Source organism: Protopterus annectens, chromosome 14.part0, assembly GCF_019279795.1.
Source record: "Protopterus annectens isolate FY-2018-M chromosome 14.part0, PAN1.0, whole genome shotgun sequence".
Classification (NCBI taxonomy): domain Eukaryota; kingdom Metazoa; phylum Chordata; order Ceratodontiformes; family Protopteridae; genus Protopterus; species Protopterus annectens.
The window spans coordinates 704,524,226-704,548,697 of NC_056748.1; positions in this window are offsets into that span (position 1 = coordinate 704,524,226).

Sequence of the window (24,472 nt, forward strand, 5' to 3'; positions counted from 1 at the left end):
ATATCCTTCAAAACTGTCTCTGCTTTCCCCCCTACTTTATTCCCCATAACTCATGGACTTATTGGTTAGAAAACACATTGCACTGCAAGTCGTTCTAATGTAGCATAGAAGATGAAAGCTCTAGATTGTTAACAAGCTGCTTTCTGTGCCAAGGGTACATGGTTTGAAGCTTATTCCCATTTTACTTTTAAGTGACTGGTGTCTACTGGTAGTAGAGAGGATTAGAGCTTTGCTAATGAGCTGTTTTTGTGTGCCAAGAGAACAAGATTTGAAACTTTTTTCCTGGTATTCCATAATGTTTTAAGTGATCAAATGTAATATTTAAAAAGTCACCCTGGTGTCTAGTGTTAGAACAGAGTACTAAATTTCTACTTTGTTCATGAACTATTTTGTCTTCCTAGAGTACAAGGTTCAAAACTTTTTTTTTTCTTTTCAAAGTGAATTAGGTAATATTTCAAATCCCTGGTGTCCAGTGCACCCCAAACTCACTGCAAAACTGTTGCTCTGTTTGTTTGTGTCTTTCGGCTTTTCCCGGTTAGGGGTCGCCACAGTGGAACTCCAGTCCGCTAATGATTGGCAATTGATTTTTACGTACCGGCTTGCCAGGCCTGATGCACAACCTTCAACGAAGGTACGCCCATTCACGCATGTCTCCACGCAGAAGACGCTCTAGCTGAGAATTTTTTTAAATTATATTAAGAAACTGATTAAAGATTATCCCTGGTGCCTAGTGCCCAGCCGCACCCCTATGACTTTCTGCAAAACTGTTGTTCTATTAATTTTTTAAGTGAGTTTAGACTATGTTTATTTCTCGTGCCTAGTATTCCCTCTGACCATTTTTTTTGTGCTGAAAAAGGTTGCTTTATTAACTTTTTGAGTAAGTTTAGGCTAATATTTATATTTCCCCGGTGTCTAGTGTATCCCACAATATTGCAGAATTTGCTTGTACATCTAAATGAATTTAAAGGTATGACAGCCCCGCAGACATAGACACACACAGATTCACATATTCATGCTCACATAAACACAGCTTCCTACCTAATCACACTCATGGACACCCTCATCCTTTCATCCATGCAGACACACACACACTCCTACCCTGCCTATCCCCTAACTATCTCCCGCCACCCTTTCATCCATGCACACATGCACACACACCTACCTTGCCTATCCCCTAATTATCGCCCTCCACTGTGACTTCCCAGGCTAATACAGTGCCACGTAATTCCATTACGTTTAATGAAACGTACTCTCTCGAATGTAAAACAGCATCATTAAGAAGATCAAACATACATAACATCAAACGCTCTAAATATTGCACCACCCTGCACCACCTTAGTAATACATGGTAACCTTAACCCTCCCCCAACACTAACTGTACACCTTACCTTGCAAAAAAAATTTCCATAACCCTATCACTGCCCATGTTATACTCGGACACACAGTACCATAACAACATCTATCAATTTCTCAACCTTATGCCTAACCCTAAAATACCTACAGTTACACGTAAACACATAACATCTGTCCCCTTACCTAACCCTGGCACTATCCCCAACATACACACAGACTCACAAACACTCTTACCCCCTTCCAAACCCCACTATCCTGTCTCAACAAAATATATCTTTGAGATGTTCAACGTTCAACTGTATGAATATTCGGCAGTCTCTACCATCCCTTGCATTTGTTGACCAAATGTATGTTTGAACAGGCTTACACACTAAAATTGGTACTAGAACCTTTATAAGGAGGTGCATCCCCAAAAATCTGGACATTTAATTAACATAAAATGTTAATACCAAATATAAAATATTCGGCAGTCTCTACCATCCCTTGCATTTGTTGACCAAATGTATGTTCGAACAGACTTACACACTAAAATTGGTACTAGAACCCTTATAAGGAGGTGCATCCCCGAAAATCTGGACATTTAATTAACATAAAATGTTAATACCAAATAGCACATAACTCTTCCTGCTTCCAATAGGAATGTAGGATACTGCTCAGAAACACTTGTTTAAAAGCAGACTGACAAAAATGATGTAAAAATGAATGCACATTATCACAGAGACAGTGCAGAATCTGTAGACAATGGGGCTTTTATTTCAAAAGACCTGCTCTCGGTGTAAGTGACCACTTACACTGAGAGCAGGTCTTTTGTAATCTGGCCCCCAAAGTAAGACTGTTTATAGAAAGGCCTTACACTGAAACCAAGTCTTTCAGAATCAGGGCAGACTTACACAGCAAGCAGCTCTTTTGGAATCTGGCCCTTTAATTAACTAAATTGCAAAATTATATCACATAAGGTCTTTTATCCTCACTTCTGTAAAGGACAGATATGAGATGTGTTTTTTCGTTCTTTAAATTATTTGTGTCACTAGTATGTTGGACATGTAGCGTGGTTTTCTGTGTACTAGACAGCTTCAAAAATCACACATGATGAGGGGGATTAGGAAAATCAAGCCTGAAAATAGAAACATATTTCCAAAAATGAGCACATAATGTACAGGGGAAATCAGGCTTAAAAATAGGTATCTTCCTCCAAAATAGGGACAGTTGAGAGGACTGCCATAAGCACATACACACACACACACACACACACACACACACACACACACACACACACACACACACACACACACACACACACACACACACACACACACACACACACACACACACACACACACACACACACACACACACACACACACACACACACACACACACACACACACACACACACACACACACACACACACACAAGGAATGCTGCATTTCTGCATCGTACAGTTGCTTCAGCCTGTTAATGATCAATTTATTTGCTAGCAAGCATAATTCTTTTGTAATGCTGATTACAATTCTGTAAATGTCTTGCTTAGTTACTGTGGGCTAACTTTTATTGCTAGGACCTTCAGTTTTAGTTTCGATCAATTGTATAAAACTAGGTGATGCTTATGGTCAGCCTCCTCATGCTACTTTGTGGTGATTATGCTGTTGTTATTTTAATTCTTTGTGCAATGATTTTTATTTTAGTGTTAGTCCTTGACTCTACTTCTCTGAAAAAAGCATGTGTGGCCTCATTGGCTACTCTTTTAATAAAATGTAAACATATAAATATATCCGTTGGCATTCAGGTAAGTATACTTCATGAAAAAAGCAAGCTGTGCCAGAGAAACAGACTTAAGAAATAAAGTAATAAAAATAGCTCTGAAGAATCTGTTGATTTGTATATATGCTATTTATCATATCTAGATTTTAAAACAACATGCCTATATTTTCATTTTCAGAGGGTGTTCATATCCACTTATTGCTAAGCATACTTCTTTCTGTCCATTCACTGCTTGACAAAAGTTGCACTTTCAGACTCTTAGACTGAGCCAAATATGTCATGTTGATTTGTTTCTGTGATGGATATACCATAAGAAACCTGCTCACTGCTTCCATCTCATTAATATATTGCATTTTTAATTTATTTATTTTAATAAATGAATGCTTCTCATGACACACCATAATCTGTTGAATTACGTTAAAACTGCATCACTGAATCTGGAGCATTTAAAAAAATGGGCTACTTCCTTTTATACCAGGTCAGCAAAAGTGGAACATTTAAAAATGTAACCTGGTAGATGGAGAAAGACAAGTGTGGTTTTGTCCTGAGTCCATTCTCCAAGCATAAGATCTTGTTAAAGAAGGTTAATCTAGGGCCTCAAACATCTACCATACACAGATAGGCTAAAAGCCCTATCCCTCTACTCAGTTTCATACAGACTCCTCAGAGGTGACCTCTGTCTGCCATACAAGGTGATCATGACCCCACCTTGATGGGGCTGCTGCATTCCACAAGTCAAGCTCCACTCAAGTAACCCGCACGCGTGACCTCAACCTGGTCTGTGACATCAACAGGACTTGTTGCCGGGACAGATTTGTGTCCCAGAGACTCCCTCATCTATGGAATAGACTCCCTCTCCACATCAACCAGAGTACCTCTTTAACCTTTTTTAAATGCAACCTGGATAACTGGATGGGAAACAGAACATATACCCCTGGGATTCCATCTATGTCCCTGCTGGACAGGGGCATTAGGTGCTGATTTGTCTAAACATGGGCTAAACTCTTGGCTAGGCTTATAAGGGGATCCTATTAAATTATCGAACATTTCAAAGTTTGAATGTCATATGGTCGACACCATATGATCAAACTTTGAAAAGTTCAAAGGTGAAAGACAACGGCTCCATATGCGTAGAATGTGAAAATTTCCCTTTTCTGCACTGAAGTGCGGTCTTGGAGTTGGTATATTTAAGTAGGGGGGGGTGTGGGGGGGGTGCAGGGGGGCTTGTCCACCTGCTCAGAGCGTTAAGGTAAGTTTTTTTTTTTTTACATTTTTATTATATATTCGAAGATTCAAGTTTCGTTCATATGTTGTCGAACATATGAGGTTTGAAATTTTGAAGCTTCGAATATATAATATAGACCCTTATAAGGGCCTCAGGGCCAATAGCCTAGTAACCTCCTATGATCCTATGATGATCCTATGAAGTCAGTTTCACAGATGCCTGCATAGACTCTAATCATTCACCATTTAATCACTTAATCCATGTAGGGATGCAGAGAAGTTGGAGGCTATCCTAGCACTGGTTAGGAATAAGGCATTAAAACTGATCCCGATCAGCTGTTGCTCCAGTGGTATAGAGGAAGAAAGCGCTGACTATGGCCCAGGCAACCTTGATTCGATTAGCAGCTTGGGTGACTGATAGAGTGGCTAAGGAAGGATGGGAGTTACCATCCCAGGGCTGGTTCGGGTCTGTGGGCATTTACAGTGTTGATCCCTAGTGATGGCGGGGTATAACAAAAGATAGGTGTGCCTACAAGTAGGGATTAAGGATGGAAACAAGGCTGACCTGCTGCAAGTCTCTGTTGCATGCTCTGCCCCCCACCCCCCACCCCCAGCTAAACCATGGATTTGTACAAGGGAGGGGAAACAGTGGGAAGGATATTCCCAGTGGTCGAATGCACAGACAATCTGAGCCCCAGTTATTTCATTCGTTGACCTGCCTCAGCACACACACTAGATTGAACGTCCACGCGGTGGAGGTTAACAGCTGGTAGACCTAGCATAGACAGGTTCTGGAGTACTGGATCAGTAAGGATAAAAGGCAGTGGACAGGAATAAAAAAAAAATAATCCTGATCAGAACACCAGTGCACACACTCACTGTCATACGGCCTGCCCCGCAATTGACAATTAACCTATGACATGCCTTTGAAATGTTAAAAAAAAAACTATACAGACTTGGAGAAGACATGCAAACTCCATGCAGAAGGCATCCCACCTGGTAACTGAACTAGAGAACCAAGCACTGTGAGATAGCAACCTTAAATGATATGAGGCAGTGCTGTCCCTGTATAGACTACAAGAAGCAGAAAGCAATCCTTTGTAACATCTTGGTGTATCAGCACAGTGTGACAAAATATTAGGTATAAATTATCTGCATACAGACTGGTCATGTTCCATGGGGCATAAAAAAATATCTGAGCAGGCAATATAGCTTAGAAACAGAGATCTGGTTATATATGATATATTCAACAGAGAAAAGTGGTTGCCCCATTACTCCTGCTCAACCAACATAACCTCTCCAATTCTTTTGGGTAAAGTGAAAACAGGCTAAAAGCCTAGTAAGCATGCTGTTACTATTTTATAGAAGAAGGTGACAGGGGAGAAATAAAGCTGTTAAGTGTCTAAGGGACATCTCAACCCCATTTAACCAGCTGCGGGCCATCTCAATCCCATTTAACCAGCTGTGGGCAATCTTAGTCCCATTTAACAAGCTGTGGACCAACCTCAATCCCATCTAACTAGCTGTGGACCCCCTCAACCCCATTTAATCAGCTGTGGGTCTTCTTAATCCCATTTAACTAGCTGTGGGCCTTCTCAACCCCTTTTAACCACTGTGGGCAATCTTAATCCCATTTAACAAGCTGTGGACCATCTCAGTCCCATCTAACCAGCTGTGGGCCATATCAGTCCAATTTAACCAGCTGTGGGCCATCTCAATCCCATTTAACCTGCTGGGTATACAAATATCGACTGTGAACTTAGAAATCAAACTGCTGGCTCTTCTTAACCACAAAAATCACCTTTAATATGAGAACTTTCAACAATAAAAACAATAAAATCAATGAGGTTAGCACTTTCATCTTACTCTAGTAAGTAAGACTTCTTCAGACAATTTAAAAATTAATTAATGAACTTATATATGCAATTTGATTTCACATGGTATTGTAATACATTTTAAAACGTGTACTAACCCTATTAAAATACACAAAATCAAAAAAGACACTAACAGAGACTAACAGAGAAGAATGAAATGGTCAGAAAGTGTTATAATATACCATACATAAAAAAAAACATTTTAACTCCGTATAACAACTGAATAGATTACTTAAACATTCTATTCATTCATCTGATACAGTTACTGGTGAAATTAAAATACTGCTGTACTGTAAATACTCATTGCAATTAAATAAACTTTCATCTTTGAATAGTCTAATTTTAATAAACAAGCTGAGGAAGTCTTGTCATTCAAACCTAGTGGGTTATAAGAATTGAGTCTAATTTGCCACATGAGTTCAATACGCTCTAAAATATGACTCATTGGGCCCCCCTAGGGTTGTGGTGTACTTAGTCTATAACCTTAAATGTAAAGCTATGGTCAGGATGTTCATGTATATGTTTGGCTAAAGCATTTTCCAGTTTCACGTTCCTAATTAGAAATGAATGAATATAATGTTTAAATAATCTATTCCGTTGTTATACGGAGTTAAAATGTTTTTTTAATGTATGGAATATTATAACACTTTCTGACCATTTCCTTTTTCTCTGTTAGCCTCTCTTAGTGTCAGTTTGATTTTGTGTGTTTTAATAGGGTTAGTACTGCTGTTGTAGCGTTGTCGCCTCACAGTTAGACGTTGCCCGTTTGATTCTCAGTTAGAGCGTCTTCTGTGTGGCGACATGCTTGAATGGGCGTTCCTTCGTTGAAGGTTGTGCGTTAGGCCCGACAAGCCAGCACGTAAAACTCTACTGCCAATCATTAGCGGACCGGAGTTCCGCTGTGGCGACCCCTAACCGGGAAAAGACACATACATACATACATAAATAGGGTTAGTACACCTTTTAAAATGTATTACAATACCATGTGACATCAAATTGTATATATATAAGTTCATTAATTAATTTTTAAATTGTCTGAAGAAGTCTTACTTACTAGAGTAAAACGAAAGTGCTAACCTCATTGATTTTATTGTTTTTATTGTTGAAAGTTCTCGTATTAAAGGTGTTTTTGTGGTTAAGAAGAGCCAGCAGTTTGATTTCTAAGTTCACAGTCGGGTATACAAATATGACATGTATGTTCAGAGATGATATGGGTGATTCAGTCCTTATCAGGATGTTTCTCACACTTCTCTACAACAACACAGACAGTGAGGCCCTGTGTACAGCTTAACATTCATATGCCTACACAAACACACACATATAACAACATGTGTGTACATGAACTGATCCACATTTCCATTTGGGATTGTACCTCCAGTCTCACATAATTATTTTATCTCCAAGTTTCTTAAGAGATAAAAAGAACGTCTATTGAAAGTGGAATTAGGATGATTCAATTCAGATGTGTACATGTCCCAGTGTTGCTCCAATCCACACTGTGGGGCACTCATAGTTTCACAGCAGGAATATACTGTAAATTAGTGTAAAAGACTTTGTGGCAAACAAAACCCTGCAGGTATTAGCCATTGTACCAGTGGTATGCATGTGGCCCTCTCTGTCTTCATAGGTAAATAGTTAAGGTCTGCATTCAGGTAGTAAAAGGGCATTAATGTAGCTGTGTGGGGACTACAGACCCAAGCCATGGTAATGAATAACTGGTGATTACATGTATCCGTGTGTGTGTCTGTGTGTGTGTGTGTGTGTGTGTGTGTGTGTGTGTGTGTGTGTGTGTGTGTGTGTGTGTGCACGCACGCGTGCGTGCTCGTGTGTGTTTATAGGAGAACTGCCCTGTGGACTCTAGATTCCTACTGCAGTCCACACTGACATTTTCAGCCCTCATTCTAATAATTCTAATAGTGTGATATGAAAAAGTCCATGGGCTGCACCAAATAAGTCACATCCTGCAGTCCTGGGATTGATTATGTCACTCTTCACTTGCCTGTATAAATGAGCAAATCACCAGACCAATGTGCGTGAGATACCATAGCAAAAAAGCATTTGTGGTCTTAGTTGGTTAGTGAATGAAAATAGTTGTAGGAATAGTCTTATAAATCTGCAGGCTTTATTTGATAGGATATATATATATATATATATATATATATATATATATATATATATATATATATATATAAGGGTCTACTTTACATGGTCGACATTTATTTCAGAAAGTCGACTTTCATATGGCCAAGACCATATGATCGACTTTCAGAATTCTGACTATGTAAAGTAAACATAAACACACAACAAACACTTACCTTAAACTGTTAACGCCTGCACCCCCCCATGGGGGGCTCTTCCCTGCACACCCCCCCCGTAACTTAAATATACCAACTCCGACATTGCACTACAGTGCGGAAGTGGGAAATTTTCTCATTCCGCACTGTGCAGAGATAGCGGTTCCCCATGGTCGGCTTTTCAAAAGTCAATCATATGGTCTCGGCCATATGAAAGTTGACTTTATGAAAAGTCGACCATGTGAAGGGGACCCATATATATATATATATATATATATATATATATATATATATATATATATATATATATATATTTTTTAGTATAGCTTCATTTTTTACCTAATTTTTGTATTTCCACTTCTTCTGCCCCTGTTTCAGGCACTTCTATTTACTGAGACCCAGCAGACACCCCCCCCCCCTTTGCATCCAGCCATATAAAGGGACAGATCGACAGATGATTGTGTTTTGCAGACTTCATATTATATAAATGGTTGTTGGATGTATTTTATTTTGACCCAACGTTCTCCCCTTCTTTTGAATATTATTATCAAATTGAAAATCAGTCACTTAAACTTGTCCAAGTGCTCGGAAATCCCTAGTTACACTGAATGGATCTCTAATGTCCTAGAACTGACCTTCTTGGGGTAGGAACAGCTAATGCAAGACAATGAATAAACACTGGAAGCCTGTGCCGATTATTTCCTTTAGTAAGTACTAGAAATAATAAAAATCAGCAATGTCATTGTTTGTAGAAGTTCCTTAGTGATGCATCCTGGGATAGCTGCCATTTTTTTCATATAGATTCATAGAAAACTGTGGCTATATACATATTGTATACTATGTAAACAAAGGTGAAGGTTTTTTTCATATTGCATTTTTTTACAGTGGTACTATCCTTCTGAGGATTATTTCTAGTCTCTATAGTTTTATTTTAGTTGAAAATGGTTTAAATATGCACATCTTCAAAAGAATGAAATTAAGTGAGATGTGTATTTCTGTGTCATAGCATCATAGAATGTGCAAGGTAACTGGGCCATGTAGGAATTTACACCTTGCCAGTACCCACCTTTAGACCTTAACTCCTTTTTCCAGAAGCGATTAAGTGTTTTTCCATTTGCAGAAAGATAGCAATGTACAAATGAGAACACTCACAGTGCCAAGGTACAGAGGTAGTATGACTCAATACGTTAGGATGCAGTACCCACGTCCTATCCATTCAAAGGTCAGTGCTACGTGACAACAAGGTATAATGTATGGTTCATTACTAAGATTATTTGGTAACCATTTGAAATGTCAGGATCCACTAGAGAAAGTCCCATAACACTGAGACTGAATATCTGAAAAAACGGATTTACATATACTGAGTGTGAAATTGCCATTTCCTAGAATATTTCCTTTTTTCCATCATATGGTGATATCAGAGTTGGTATCTATAAGTCTGGGGCTGTGGGAGGCTTGCACCTCACAGATTGGGGAGTGCAGGGTGGTTTTCCCTGCAAAAACAAAGTTTAAAGGAGAAGAGCAATGTTTCAGTTTCGCTCTTCTGTACCTGACAAATTACTGGGATGATCTCAGGATTGAAGTCACTAAATAATGCTATACATTTGAGTTTCAGACTTCAAATCCTTCAGAAAATGTATATTAAAACAAGTTATGTTACTCTAGCAACTTTCTAAGTTTATAAGAGCAATATTTAAAACATGTCCCTATTTGTTCATAGGTTAGTACTAGGCTAACTCCCCTTGTGAGCCTAGCCAATTATCTCTTGTGAGACTCAAACCCTGCACCTTGTGTTTGTAAAGCAAACACTTTAACCATTAGGCCAGTGTGTTTTCAGGAAGCTATTACTTAGAATTAAATTACTTGATCAACACTGTGGTATAAAAGAATTTATCGTTTTTCTAGCACTTGTCCTGTTCAACTGGGCTGGTCACTTTTGAGGGGAGGTATAAGTACATGATTGCTGCTATTTATAATTATTATTATTATTATTATTCATACATTACTTTATAGTGGTCAGTTTCCTCCTCCTTCAGAGACTGAGGCCTGGACAATGCCCTGAGATCCCAAGAAGAGAAAAACACAGATGGGACAGCAATATATTTGGTCGGGCAAGGTTCTACATTTTCTGCCACCACCCTTGACTCACTGAAAAAGTAATAAATTACAGCAATCTTCTTTTACCATCAGTTTACTATCCTCTGTTGGAACCATCCCTTAATGTTTCTTCTAAACCATCACCGATAAAAAGTAGTTTTTGTACCACAGTCTAGTCTATCATTTCTCAAGTTTTAGGTATTTATTTCTCTGTTATTTATTACAGCAGTGAAACTGTACTTTATTCTTAAAACTTTTTATTCATCCTTTCACTTTTCTGCCATTTTTCTTTCCCTGTGATTCTTTGCAGTTGTAATTACACTTCCCATTAGTATTACATAAGTTGTAATTGTCGCAGGCATTATATCAAAAATGCAGTCAGCCAACTGCAAGTTTCCCCGAAGTCTTTCTATGCATTTTATTTTCAGTGAAACAGCTGTGTTGGAGCTGGATTATTATAGCAGGGGAGTGCGATGACACAGCCATTTAAAATGTGGATGTTTGTGCGTTTTTATTTTTGGTTTATTTACTAGTTGTGATCATGTGGCCTAAAGTACTGCCTTCAGGCTACAGTCCCTTAGAGATCGTGTTTCAGAGCCCATTTATGACAGTTGTCCATGAGGCTGTCAGTACAGTTTTCTGGTTCAAGTGACAATCGACAAGACGGGTTAATTCTTATTTCCTCCAGGGAACTACCGTTCCTGCTCCTGGAACGTTCTCTTTAAAAGCTGGTGTGTCTAGTGCACTATTAGGGACAAAGAAAATATGTATTTAAAAATAATTACTGAATATTTGTTTTCACAGCAAGATGAAAATGAAAGTCGGGCATTTAAAAAGCATTTTCTTTTGTTTGCTGTCACAGATGTAATGTGTTTATTAAATCCTATCATCGTCTTATCAAGAGTAATATTTACATGCAAGAAATAAACAAAACCTAATTTTAAAATGCAAAGAGCAAGCCATGTAGCTCAGCGGATTTGATCTCCATAAAGCATCTGTTTGTCAAACCAGCACTTATCCCTGCACTCTGCTGAAGCAGCAACATGGAACTTCATTGAATGATTTCAATGGATTACCGAGTACCAGCTAATACAGCATAATGTTTATGGTCTTGTTAGAGGTTCAGTTGATGACGGCAACTCGTACTCCATGAGTAGAGGCAGTTCTGTGGAGCCATGTTAGGACCCATCATAAATGTATTTTTATCAAACACAGTATTTTAGATATGATTTTATCTTTATATTACAGTTTGTTTTTTTTTTACACAGAATTGATCTAGTGAAAAACAATATTCATTTGTGCAGTGTTAGTTTGCCTGATAAGTGGACAGAGACCGCAAGTGTTTTCGGCTATAATAGGTGCTGCAAAGGGAAATTCTTTGTTAAGTGGAAGGAAACTGGAGTACCTGATAAATCCCAAGTATGCATACTTTACATGGGTAGTAATCAGAGGTCATGATCCAACCCTGACAATGTGAGAGAGCAGCAGTATAAACAGCTGTGCTACTACTGGGCTATCACATTTCATTTTTTGTTAGAGACAATATTGTTCTTCTCATTAACATTAGAAACACTGAAGTACTGGGAGGTCAAACAGCATATTTTATTTATTTATTTAACCTTTGTTTCCGGGGAAAGTCCAACTTGGAACAAAGCCAAATTTCAGCGGAGGCCCAGGGAGAAACACTCCAGATGCATGTATTTGTAAATAGGCTCCCTGACATAAATGAATCCTGAGTATGACTCAGAAAACTCCAGACTGATTAGCTGTGTAAATGCTGGAGAAGATAAGGGAGCTGAAGTTAGTGCCTGATGCTAGCTTGCCAGCCAGGAGAGTAGGTCACAGTTCAAACCACTGCAATATCCATAATTACTAGAGAGAAAGCTGCACCCTATCTAGTAGATGAGTTGGTTCATGTATTTGACTCTGCCAAGCCACAGACAAGTGGTAGTTTTCTTGGCTATAGGAATGTGCATACCCACAAGTGGTAGTTGTCTTGGCTGTAGGAATGTGCACACCCACATGAGAAGGCACTGCAGGCTGTTGCATGTGTGAGCATGTATGCCAGATAATGAGGTGTGCTTAAGGATAAAATCTGAAACCCCCCCATGGTTGCCTTCATGATGATAGCCTTCTGCAATCAGTTCTCATACCGCAGGAGAATGCATAAGCTATTAACTGTGGGAGGACTGATGTTTAGCAGGCAGCAGAGGTTAAAAGGATGTTAAACTGTAGCTTGTTTAGAGTCAAGTAGTTATTGATTGATTCTGCCAAAAATATGAACATGAACAGTTGATTTTCAAGTCCACAGGCTGACGAAGTAACCAGTAGTTATGACTGTCACTGGAATATAAATCCACAATGGAGTCTAGGAATTGCACTTTTCAGGGCTGGCACTGGAGCATACACCTGCAGTGGGGCATAGAAACTGGACATCAGTATTTGAGAGGACTACCACTGGGCCATACGTCTGGAGTAGAGCCTGGAAACTGAACATCATAGTGCTACCACTGTAGTATAAGTCTGCAGTAGTCTCTAAGAAATACACTTGACACTAACATTGCAGTACACTTAATATATACTTATGCATATGGTGCTGGTGTTTTCCTCCCTAATATGAATTTCTGATTGGAAATTAAAGCTGATGTTCCACTGATGTGCCATTGTTCTTCCTGGCACCATGTATGAAGTAATGGCATACCACTTGTTGGTTCTTGATTTATTATTTTTTTTTTATGTATAGGATTTTTCTGTTGCATTACTGGGATGAAGTCAGTGCTAATTAAAGAAAAAAGTGCAGTGCTTCTATTGCACTGTTAATGCACAGAATATAACATCACTTGGAACTAATAATAACATCTGGTTATTATCTTCCACATGAATTGACTGTTATTCATTTCCTCTGGGTGCTGCTGATATTGCTGTTTCCAAAATTATGGCTGACAATCTCCAAAATTTGCTGCTTTGGCTGCAAAACTTGCACTGCTTAATGTGTCTGACCCTGGTTTGCATGATTTGGCTTAGTGACCGATGTCTTGCATATGTTATGAAAATAATTTTGTAGTACACACCAACCTGCTACTATCTTTTTTAGTATTTCAGACAGAATTCTCTTCCTTGTACCCCCTCAGAATGCCCTTGATTTATTTAGCAAATTAAACAGAATTTTGAAAATAAGCCCAGCATGACCAGGTGAAAATACATTCTAATTAAGAAAATAGAGAAACAGGCAGAAATTAAAATGGTCTCAAAGTCAAGATGCAATTGCAGAATGAATCTGTAAATTACTATTAATCTCAATGCTCCGACTCATTATAAATACCGGAGTCCTCAAGCATTTCAGCATAAATAAAATATCCCAAAAGGTAAGTACTAGGCTATTTGCCTTTCTGGGCCATTTTAAGCTTAGACAATTCTCCTTAAATATGAAAATCAAACCCTGTACCTTTTGTCTGTGAAGTAAACATCTTAGCCATCATGGGTTGTGCTGGCACATTACTCTAGGAAAATGCCATATGCTGTATTTTATATATATATATATATATATATATATATATATATATATATATATATATATATATATATATATATGTATATATAAATAATTGCTTAATAACCTTCCCACAGTGAAGGTATACAGGTTCAAAGATAAATACTAGGCATTCAGTCTGCAGATTATTATAAGCCTAATGAATAACCAGAAGTTAGAATCAAACCCTGTATTTTGTATCTGTGAGGTAAAGACCATTATGTTATCTCCTCCCTGAAAGCCTTAGTTTACTGGTAAATACTAGCTGATCAGTCATAGGATCATTGGATCATAGGAGGTTGCTAGGCTAATGGCCCTACAAGCCTAACCAAGTTCTACCCTTATTTCCACGATCTGCACCTATTGCCTCTGTCTAAGAGGTACACAGGTAGAATCCCCGGGGTTAATTTACGCTTACCCATACAGTCATCCAGATTGCATTTGAAGAGGGCCAATGAGGTGCTCTGTTTGACATGAAGTGGTAGCCTGTTCTAAAAGTGTGGTAACCTCTAGAAGACAAATCTGTCCATCCAGCAGGTTCTATTAATGTCACATATCAGGTTAAGGTCTTTAGAGCGAGTAGCCCATTTGCTATTTAACTTGCGGATATGCAGCATTTCCAATAAAGCAGGGTCAAAGATTGCCTTATATGCAAGGCAGAAATCACATTTGAGTAGTCTGTATGAAACAGAATAAAGTGACCATGATTGCAGATGATCCGCATTGGACAGGTGCTGAAGACCTTGAATTGTCCTTGTGAGGAACTTTATGGTCTCTCCAACCGCTGCAGGTGCTTGGAAAGGTACACACCAAAAAGGTCATTGTACTCAATTATTGGCCTGATGAGGGAAGAGTACAGGGAGTTTATAACTTCTTTTTTTCTGGAGGCAATGCCCTTACTTATGAGATGAGCAATATAGAATGTCCTTCTTGCCACTGTGGAGACATGGTGATCAAAGGTAAGGCTGCTGTTAACCTGTGTGCTCAGGTCTCTCACCAATGAATACATACTTAGGGTGTTGCTGTTGATGTGGTAGTCAGCAAGAACATCTCTCTTACTAAAATGGATGATAATACATTTTTTGGCATTAAGTTTAAGGCCATGACTTTGGCATCAATCATTTGTTTGTGTAAGACCCTCTTGTAGGATTTTGACATAATTTGGGGATTCTATGACCACTCCCGGTTTGCAGTCATCAGCAAACTTTGTCAGCCACAGACCTTTAGTTTTTGCTTTTACTTTGGAGAAATAGATTCCAAACAGTAGATGTCCCAGGACTGATCACTGTGGAACACCACAGTTACGGTCTGCTGCTATTTTGACTATATGGGGGTTGGGAGGGTGGCCTAATGGTTAAGGTGATTGCCTTATAAACACAAGGTGCAGGGTTTGAATCTCACAAGGGATAATTGGCTAGGCTTAAAATGGCTCGCAAGGGCAGTTAGCTTAGTACTAATCTATGAACCTATGAACCTATGTGTTCCATCACTGAGCCAGGTGGTGACCCATCTAATGATATAAAGGTTGATACCTAGCTGGGTGAGTTTGTCAATGATGCCTGAGTGGAGGATAGTGTCAAAAGCCTTGGCTAAGTCTAGGTAGGCTGTATGAACAGATTTCCCTTCAACCAGGGCCTTGGTGGCTTTCTCAAAGACGTCCACCAGGTTTAACAGGCATGATCTCCATTTGACAAATACAAAGTTAGTAGGGTCAAGTGTTTGGAGATTACCTATAACTTTGTTGATAAGATCTGTGATGATTCGCTCAATGGCCTTGCAGATTAGGCTAGTCAGGCTAATAGGTCTATAGTTTCCAGAGTCAGTGGAAGCACCACATTTGTGCAAGGGAATAGCAGTGGCTATTTTCCATTCAGCTGGGATGAAGATGGTTTTTAGAACATGACTGAAGTACCCAAGGGTGTTACTAATTCTTATTGGAGCCCATGTAGAGCGCAGCCTGGGATGTTATCAAATCCCATAGATGCTGTGTTTTTAACCTTAGAGAGTGTGTTTATGGCCTGCTCTTTAAAGATATAAGGAAGGAGACAGGTGGTAAGGATGTCATGGAGTACATGTGGCAGAGACAGGGGAGTTAAGGTTTCACAGAACCTGTTAGCCAACAGGTTAGCTATGTCCACAGGCTCATATGTGGTATCATTGACTACCAGTTTGGCACACATCTGTGCCTTTCCTTTTAGGTTATGGATGTAACTAAAGAATGCGTTATGGTTGTCCTTAGTTGAGGAAGCTAATTTGGATTCATAGTTTGCTTTGGCAGACTTCACAAGAAGTCTTATTTGCTTTTTTAAGCTGAGGAGGCAGTGTTTCCAGTTCAGGGCTTTCACCCTCTTACTCTTAGACACCAGTTTCTTCCTCTTATTGTAAAGCCTGTTAATGACAGTTTTCCACCAGGCAGGTTTGCTCTTCATTGAGGAGCTTGTTTTAGTTCTATCGGGTATAGCCGAGTCAGTACAGTTGTACAGGTATTTGTATAAAGCATTAGTGTAGAACTTAGCATAGTTGCCAGTTCCATCTGAGGGGGAAGTGCAGTGAAGCTATTTACACCATCCCATAAGAGGTTATAATCTGCTTTGGAGCAGTTTTTTAGTTTAGTTGCTGCTGGGTGGGGGGATCAACTGTGGTAGTTACTTCAAATGAGACTGATTTGTGGTCAGATCCCACCAGGAAAGACCTCACAGTGAGGGTGCTACAGTGATCCCCCATAATGGTAAACACCAGATCCAGGATGTTGGCACGTCTTGTGGGGGTGTCAACCAGCTGGTCTGTGGTATTAGTGTTAACGATATTGAGGAACCTTTGGGCAAGTGAGTTTGAGCACGAGTAATTTACCCAGTCAATGTATGGGTAGTTAAAGTCATCCAAAACCATAGTGTTCAGATGTATCTTGAGAGACTAAAGTATATACAAATAGGCAGAGTATGTCCCCTGATTCATGGAGGGGGTCCTGTAGCTGGCAATGATTTGAATAGGTGTCCTAACAACAGTTAATTGCACCTGAAATATCTCCAATGAGTCATACTGTTTAAGCAATCTGAAGGTGTATTTATCTTTAATGAATATTGATACACCGCCTCCTTTAGTTTTTATGCCTTCAGTTTGTGGTCTGAATGTGTGGAAGGAGGTGTAACCCTATATGATTGGAGTGCTTTCTACAGCCTTGAACCAGGTCTCTGTGACTGCACAAATGCCTGCTTCTTCCAAAGTGAGAAATGCTTCCAGTGAGTGTAGTTTCATGTTAAGACTCCTAGCTTTTAGCAGCATAACCTTGAGGATGTTTTTAGATGAGTTTTTACATCAGGAATTTTGTCCTTTAGACAATACCTAAAAAGACACTATGGGGGTGGCAAGAAACTTAGCCAGTAGCCAAAATCCCAGGGGTGAAAGATGAAGACCATGTCTAGCAAAGCATCGAGGTCTGTTGATCATGTCATCCCAGGCTGACAGATACTGGATCCCCCTTAGAATGACACCAGAAACTAATCCAATTATTGAAGTCAGTCATTTTTTCTTTGTATTGAGGCATCACCCTAGGTGAAAGCAAAATGCTGCTTAATAGGCTAGGGGCATACCTACCTGAAACACATAGTCCAAGAGCTCAGTCATGTCTCTGTTCATATAGTCCATAGAGTTACGTCTCAAGTTGTTCACACCAACATGGACTATAACGGAGTCATAACAGTGCCTGTTGTTGAGAGACGTGAGTGGATGTGTGATACGGTGGATCCTGGCACCTGACAGACAGCTGACCAGGACCTTTTCATTATCTAGCCTGGTGAGAGGGACAGCTGTGCGTCTCACGACTGAATCACCTATGACTGATATGTTTGGTTTTGTGTTTTGCCTTAAGGGCTTGACAGGTGAGACACTGGTGTGTGAGCTATTATGTGTATTGCATTCTGCAGAAGAAGTATTATGTGTAGCATGCTTGTGTTTGTGTTTGGGAGGTCTCTGGTCTTTAGGTATGTTTTTGGTGAGGACCTCCACATATGTAGGTATGTATGATGTGGGTTTGGGTGGAGTAGGACATGAGGTGTGCATGCTGACAGCCTGGTCATTGTCCTATGTACTGACTGGTGTGTGAGAGAGCATGGATTCAAGGTTCTTAATATAGCTGCATCTCTCAAATGTTGAGTTTGTGTGGCCCAGGAGAAGAGGGTTGCCAGTGAAGATGAGGCAGTTGCTACACTGGCTGAAAATGCCCATGTCAACCAAGCTGGCTAGAGAAACTTTGGGAAATTGTCCGTCCATAGTGTTAGGTAAATCTATATGGTCAGGAGAAGAGTCACACTTAAGAATGGCTAGTGGGTGAGAGGTGTGCTGGTACCTCTGAGTCTAGGCTTAGTGCTCCACCTGACAGTATAGCAGGGCCATGAAAAACCTCTGGAGGACCACAAGCAAAGTGCTAAGGGAAAATTTAACAGCAAAATGTTTGCATCTATAACCACTAACGGTAACCACTGCTACGCTGCATTGCACGATGGTGCATTCCACAAAAGCAAGCACAAATGTGGGACTGAAATAAAACAAGAAATAACCCATTTAACTCAAACTAGCCAATAAGGATGGTCACTCTAAGTTCAAGTCCAATCACCCTCGATTAGATGGGACCCAGAGAGCACTCTCCTCCTACAAGGGTGCAGACGGACCTTCACCAACAAAAATGGTTTGAATTTGATTTTCAGAAGTTACAAAATAGACTCAGAAAGAGCAAACCTGGAACTGTTCTATGCTACAGCTGAACTAGTACAGTATATAGTGAAATGTGGCAAAAACAGTTCAGACAATTCAAATAGACAGTAGAATGCAAATACAAATTAAATGTGCAGTATAAGATCAAAAACAGACATTTATATTCAGTTGGAAGCCATGGATGCTTCAGATATTTCAGTATCTCAATAAAGAGCTGGTTTTAATGCTCAAGTGATGCCAAACAGTCTATATTCGACAAGTCTGAATCTGGCCTATGCTATAAAATGCAGAATTATTAGAAATTCAAAGTGCATAAAATCACAGTCACAACAGCAAAAAACAGTTTAAATAAAGCAGCAATTCACCAGCAATTCCCAGCTTAGAAGGGTGTAGGCCACACTCTCCCGCCTTAAGAGTTTCGACCACAAACCTTCCTAATGTAACACAGCTGGTTTTGGAGCCAAAGTGCTTAAGTCAGAACTATACAATACACCTTCAAACAGCAACTTCCAGCTTAGAAGGGTGTAGGCTATCCTCTCCTGCCACAAGAGTTTAGAACACAAATCTTCCAAATGTAAAGTAACTGGTTTGGAACACAAGTGCTTAAACCAGAATAAAGACATTTAGAATAACAGGTACAACAAGTCTTCACCCAGCAATTCCCAGCTTAGAAGGGTGTAGGCTACAATCTCCTGCCACATGAATCTAGACCTAAACCCTCCTAATGTAAAATAACTAGTCTGGAGCCCAAGTGCTTAAACCATAACTAAAACACTTTCAGAATAACAGACAAAAATGAGCCTTCAACCATTAATTCCCAGCTTAGAAGGGTGCAGGCAACACTCTCCTGCCACAAAAGTTTAGACCACAAATCTTGCTAATGTAAAATAACTGATTTGAAACTCGTGCTTAAACCAGAACAAAGACACTTAGAATAACAGGCACAATTAGTCTTCATTCCCAGCTTAGAAGGGTGTAGGCTATTCTCTCCTGCCACAAAAGTTTAGACCACAAATTTTGCTAATGTAAAATAACTGGTTTGGAACTCGTGCTTAAACCCGAACAAAGACACTTAAAATGACAGGCACAATTAGTCTTCAACCAGCAATTCCTAGCTCAGAAGGGCAGAGGTTACCCTCTCCTCCCACAAGAGTGTAGACCACAGACCTTCTTAATGTAAAATAACTGTCCTGAAGCCCAAGTCCTTAAACCAAAACTAAGAGGCTTAGAATAACAATTTCAATTTAATCAGGCTACTAACAAGCAGTAATAAATGCAGCAATAAATGCATTTAAACACTTTTAAGAACAAGCACCAAAAGCAACATAAAGTAATAAAGTAGAAACAGACACAAATACAGTAAAAGCAGCTAAATAAAGTGTACATTTGTAAGTAGTAAGGGAGGAAACAGAAGATAATTCAAGGTTAAGAAACTAAGGGGTGGCCCTTCCCAAATGATCTCACTGTACTCAGTAGAATGAGTTGATGCAATAGGACTGAGAGGACTGTCCAATATCAAATGTATAGTAGAGGCAGGCAACTCAAAAGCCATATATTTTACAATATTAGCTGGGAAGGTGGGTGGGAAAAATAAAATGGAGACAAATATCAGAACAGAAGTAAGGCTTCCTGCAATATCAAAATTTCTTGGAAACAAGTTCGTTAACATAAATTTTCATAACACATAAAAACATTGCAAAACTTAGAAATATTTTGGCAAACTCAGAACAGCTTTTGCAGAATACTGTTAAAACAACAACCTAAGAGCAGCACAGTAACATGCAGATTGAGAGTCTTTAACTATGCAGGCTGAAAAACAGTGATAAACTTAACAAAATAAATAAATGCAGCGCATAATTATTAAATATCACTGAAACAGTTAGAGAAAGTGTAACAAAAATATACTTAAATCAGCTTTATATTGCAATCCATATATTGTAGCCACATGTACAAGGAAGCTCTGCAGATAATTGCATGCCTAGTCAATAACCACCCAAGCTGAGAATTAAACCCTGTATCCTTTGTGAGGTAAACACCTTTACCATTATGCCAACACCCGACAAGAGACTGGGTTCATAGATAAATACTAGGTGATCAGTCTGCAGATAACTGCATGCCTTGCCAATAACCAGGCATAACCAAATGTGGGAATCAAATCCTGTACTTTGTGACTATGAGTTAAACACCTTAACAGTTATGCCAACTCCCAACCCTAATTATAGTGTGAAATGTGTGAAGGAGAAAACATCAAAACAAATTTCAATTTCGTTTCTTAATCTTGACATACAGTGAAATGAGAGTTTCATTAAAGTGTCTCAACCTGACAGAGTTGGGATGTGGTGAAGGTGTGGATTTAGGCCGTATGACAAAAAAGTATTTCCAGAGAAGCGATGTTAATATGTCTGTGCACCACACCCATCCTGGGTTGTAGAAATGTGTACATAAGATGTCTCACTGTGCTCAGCAGTACAGAGAGTACATGAAGGGGAGGTCCAGAATGATTGCTAAATCTCCAAAATATATTTTTAATTCTCTTGTACTTTATTGAGCCTTTCTAGACTTCTTAAAGTTAACACTGGGATACCGTTAAATAGTATTACACCTCAAAGGTAATGACTGTATTGCAAACTAAGTAAATTATCTATTTTTTTTCTATGCCAGATATCTGCTTCTAAACAAGAATGTTTCAAGACTTGTTTAAAATGTTTAGAACGTTAAAATTCCATTTTCAGAACATCAGAGAATGATTTAGGTTGCAGGCAATTTTCCCAGCTATGACAAGGATAATGAGAGTGTACATTACTTGTTCAAATCCTTCTCAGTACATTGAGGAGGCTCTGCCTTTTCATCTTTAATGTACTAGAAAACATCTTTATTATCATTTTTTTCTTTATTTGCATTCCATAGCTTTTGTCTCCTATTTTACTGAGAGCTAAGAAAACAGATTACTGCATAAACATCCAAGCATGTTGAATGAACTGTGAGCTATAGCCTAGCGCCAATGCATGATTTACAGTTACAATGACTTACAGCTTAGCATCAAAGATAAACATTGGTAGACTACTGGCAGGCCAGACATTTAGAGAATGGTTTCTGAAAATGTGGAATTTAGATGGGTATTGTTTGCATGATGAGAGCTGTCCGGATCTTCTGTCAACCTTTTGTTTCATATTAACTTATAAATGGCCTCTCGACAGTAGTTCAGTAAAGGTGCAACACTCCGTTGTTGTTTAAATTCTTGTGCATGCCAGGTTTCCAACTTTATGATACCCTATCTTAATATCATAACATTGGGGCCTATTATTGACAACTTCTTGTTCCAGTTTGCTGCTCATATGTCAGTTATAGATTCATAGGTTCATAGGTATAAAATCAATGTACTGTGGTCATAGGTAGTTGCTAGGCATACAGTTCAGGAGATATTTGAGAAGTCTAGCTAAATTTCAAATTGCTCTAAACCTCTGTGGTTAAGTGACTTGCTCAAGGTCTCACAGAAGGCAAAAAAATGTGTGGGAATCAAACTCTTTACCACAAGAAGCAGCTCGTTGACAGGTCATAGCCTTAATCATCTGCATTAACTGCCGCAGTTCTTTTATGATTCCAGAAAATACCTTGTTGAGGGTCTACATACTGTATTTATTATGATATTATCTGTCATCTAACTTTAGATAAGAGTTTTCTGCAATAGCAGAAAAAAAGGTGGTCTGACTAGGCTTCTAAATATCTATTGGCCAATCTCAATATCTGACCTTAACCCTAGACACCGCGCAGGTGACCCCTGTAAAAACAAGTCACAAAACCATAATGGCCCACTCCTAATACAGGTCCTGACAACCTGGCTTTGTAATATCCTTATGTCTCTGTGGCCAACGTGGTTGATATGAGCATCCTGAGACAATGTAGCAATTATCTCATGTACTCAGACAACCTCTTAAGTCTTAAATAAACTAACATAGTATGTGTGAGAGATGTACAAACAACTTACTTGCAGACAAAAAACTTGCTTTCAAACAAGGTTGTCAAGAACACACACACTACATCTTTCACACATTTCGCTCATCACACAGACAGAACTTCATATGCTGAGACACATAAAAGTAACCTCTCCATGCATCAAAGACTTCCAAAGCCATCAAATGGCAACAGCTATCCTCAACAACCACTAAAGCACACACTAAAAGGAACACCTAAGACCACACATAAGCCTACACCCAATGATTCCCCCTAAAACAAAGCCCAGGAGGCAAGCAAACATTTTCTCTAGTACTTGTCATAGGGGATTCTATTCTGTGACACACAGATACTCCTCTCACCAGTCTGGACAAGGGAAGATAATGGTTAGTTGCCTATCTGGAGCTAGGCTCTACAATATCATACGTACAGTCAGGTCCCATACCTCACTGGACTATGTGAAAAGAGACATTATGGATCTCTCTGAATATGTGTCACAGACAGGTACGTGCCTTGCATTGAACAGCATTCTACCTTCGCCAAGGATGATGCCATAGTATAAACATAAAATTATTGATTTTAATAATTGGCATAGTTTCAGGTGTCACTCCAGGGGAATCTAATATTTATCAGTGTGGGACATGATTAACAGACCACATTGCTTTGCCAAGGATGGTCTGCACCCCCCCCCCCCGTTTTGGTGGATCTTGGCAAAAAACTTTATCCACCTCCTTAGAGTCCTTTTTAGGCAATGCCAAAATAACAAAAGTACCAATATAGCAAAAAAAAAAAAAAAAAAAAACTTAAAGCATCTTTTAGGTGTTCAGTGCGAGACAAGAAACTCCACACCCAACAAGCTCTCCTCACTCTTAAGACTGTAGACATCTGTATTGTCAGCGAGAAATGTTTAAAAGACATAGAAAGTGCTCCAACAGTGGAAGGCCACAGTGCCTTCCACACATGTAGACCAACAACAGTGCAGACGGGGATTTCAGATGGAGGGGGGTCTTGATCTACATTAGCAACAAATACACTTCCAGGTTGGTTAAACAGAATTTTGCACCGGGGTTCATCCACTTCCTAGTCTCAAGTAAAAAAGTAAAAAATTCACCAAGATAACACACAGCAACACCAGACCTGGTCAGATGAAGCAACTTCAGTTGTGAAAGCACTTACCATCTTGTACTTTGTTGTGATTAAACGTTTCGCTGTGTGTTATCTTGGTGCATTTTTTACTTTTTTACTTGGATTTATTTTTGCACCAAGGTTTTACCTAACACGTTTTTTTGGTTTTCTTCTTTTTCTCACTTCCTAGTCTCCATAGACAAGGTTCTTTACCATGTCCTGGCCAGCAACAGAAGCTCACAATTCTTACCTAGACCTACTAGATGCACTCACCATCCAATAAAACACCCTATTCATTAGATCATAGAATCATAGGAGGTTACTAGACTAATAACTCTAGGCCCCTTGCAAGTCTAGCCAAGAGTTTATCCCCAAAAAGAAACCTCAGTCACCACCTGTCACCCCTGTCACTGATGGACACAGGCAGAACCTCTGGGATAAATCTGAGTTTTCCCATCCACTCATCAAGGTTCTGCTTGAAGAGGGTCAGCGAGGTGCTCTGTTTGACATGTATGGGAAGTCTGTTCCAGAGACAGGGCAGCTTCTGGGAGAC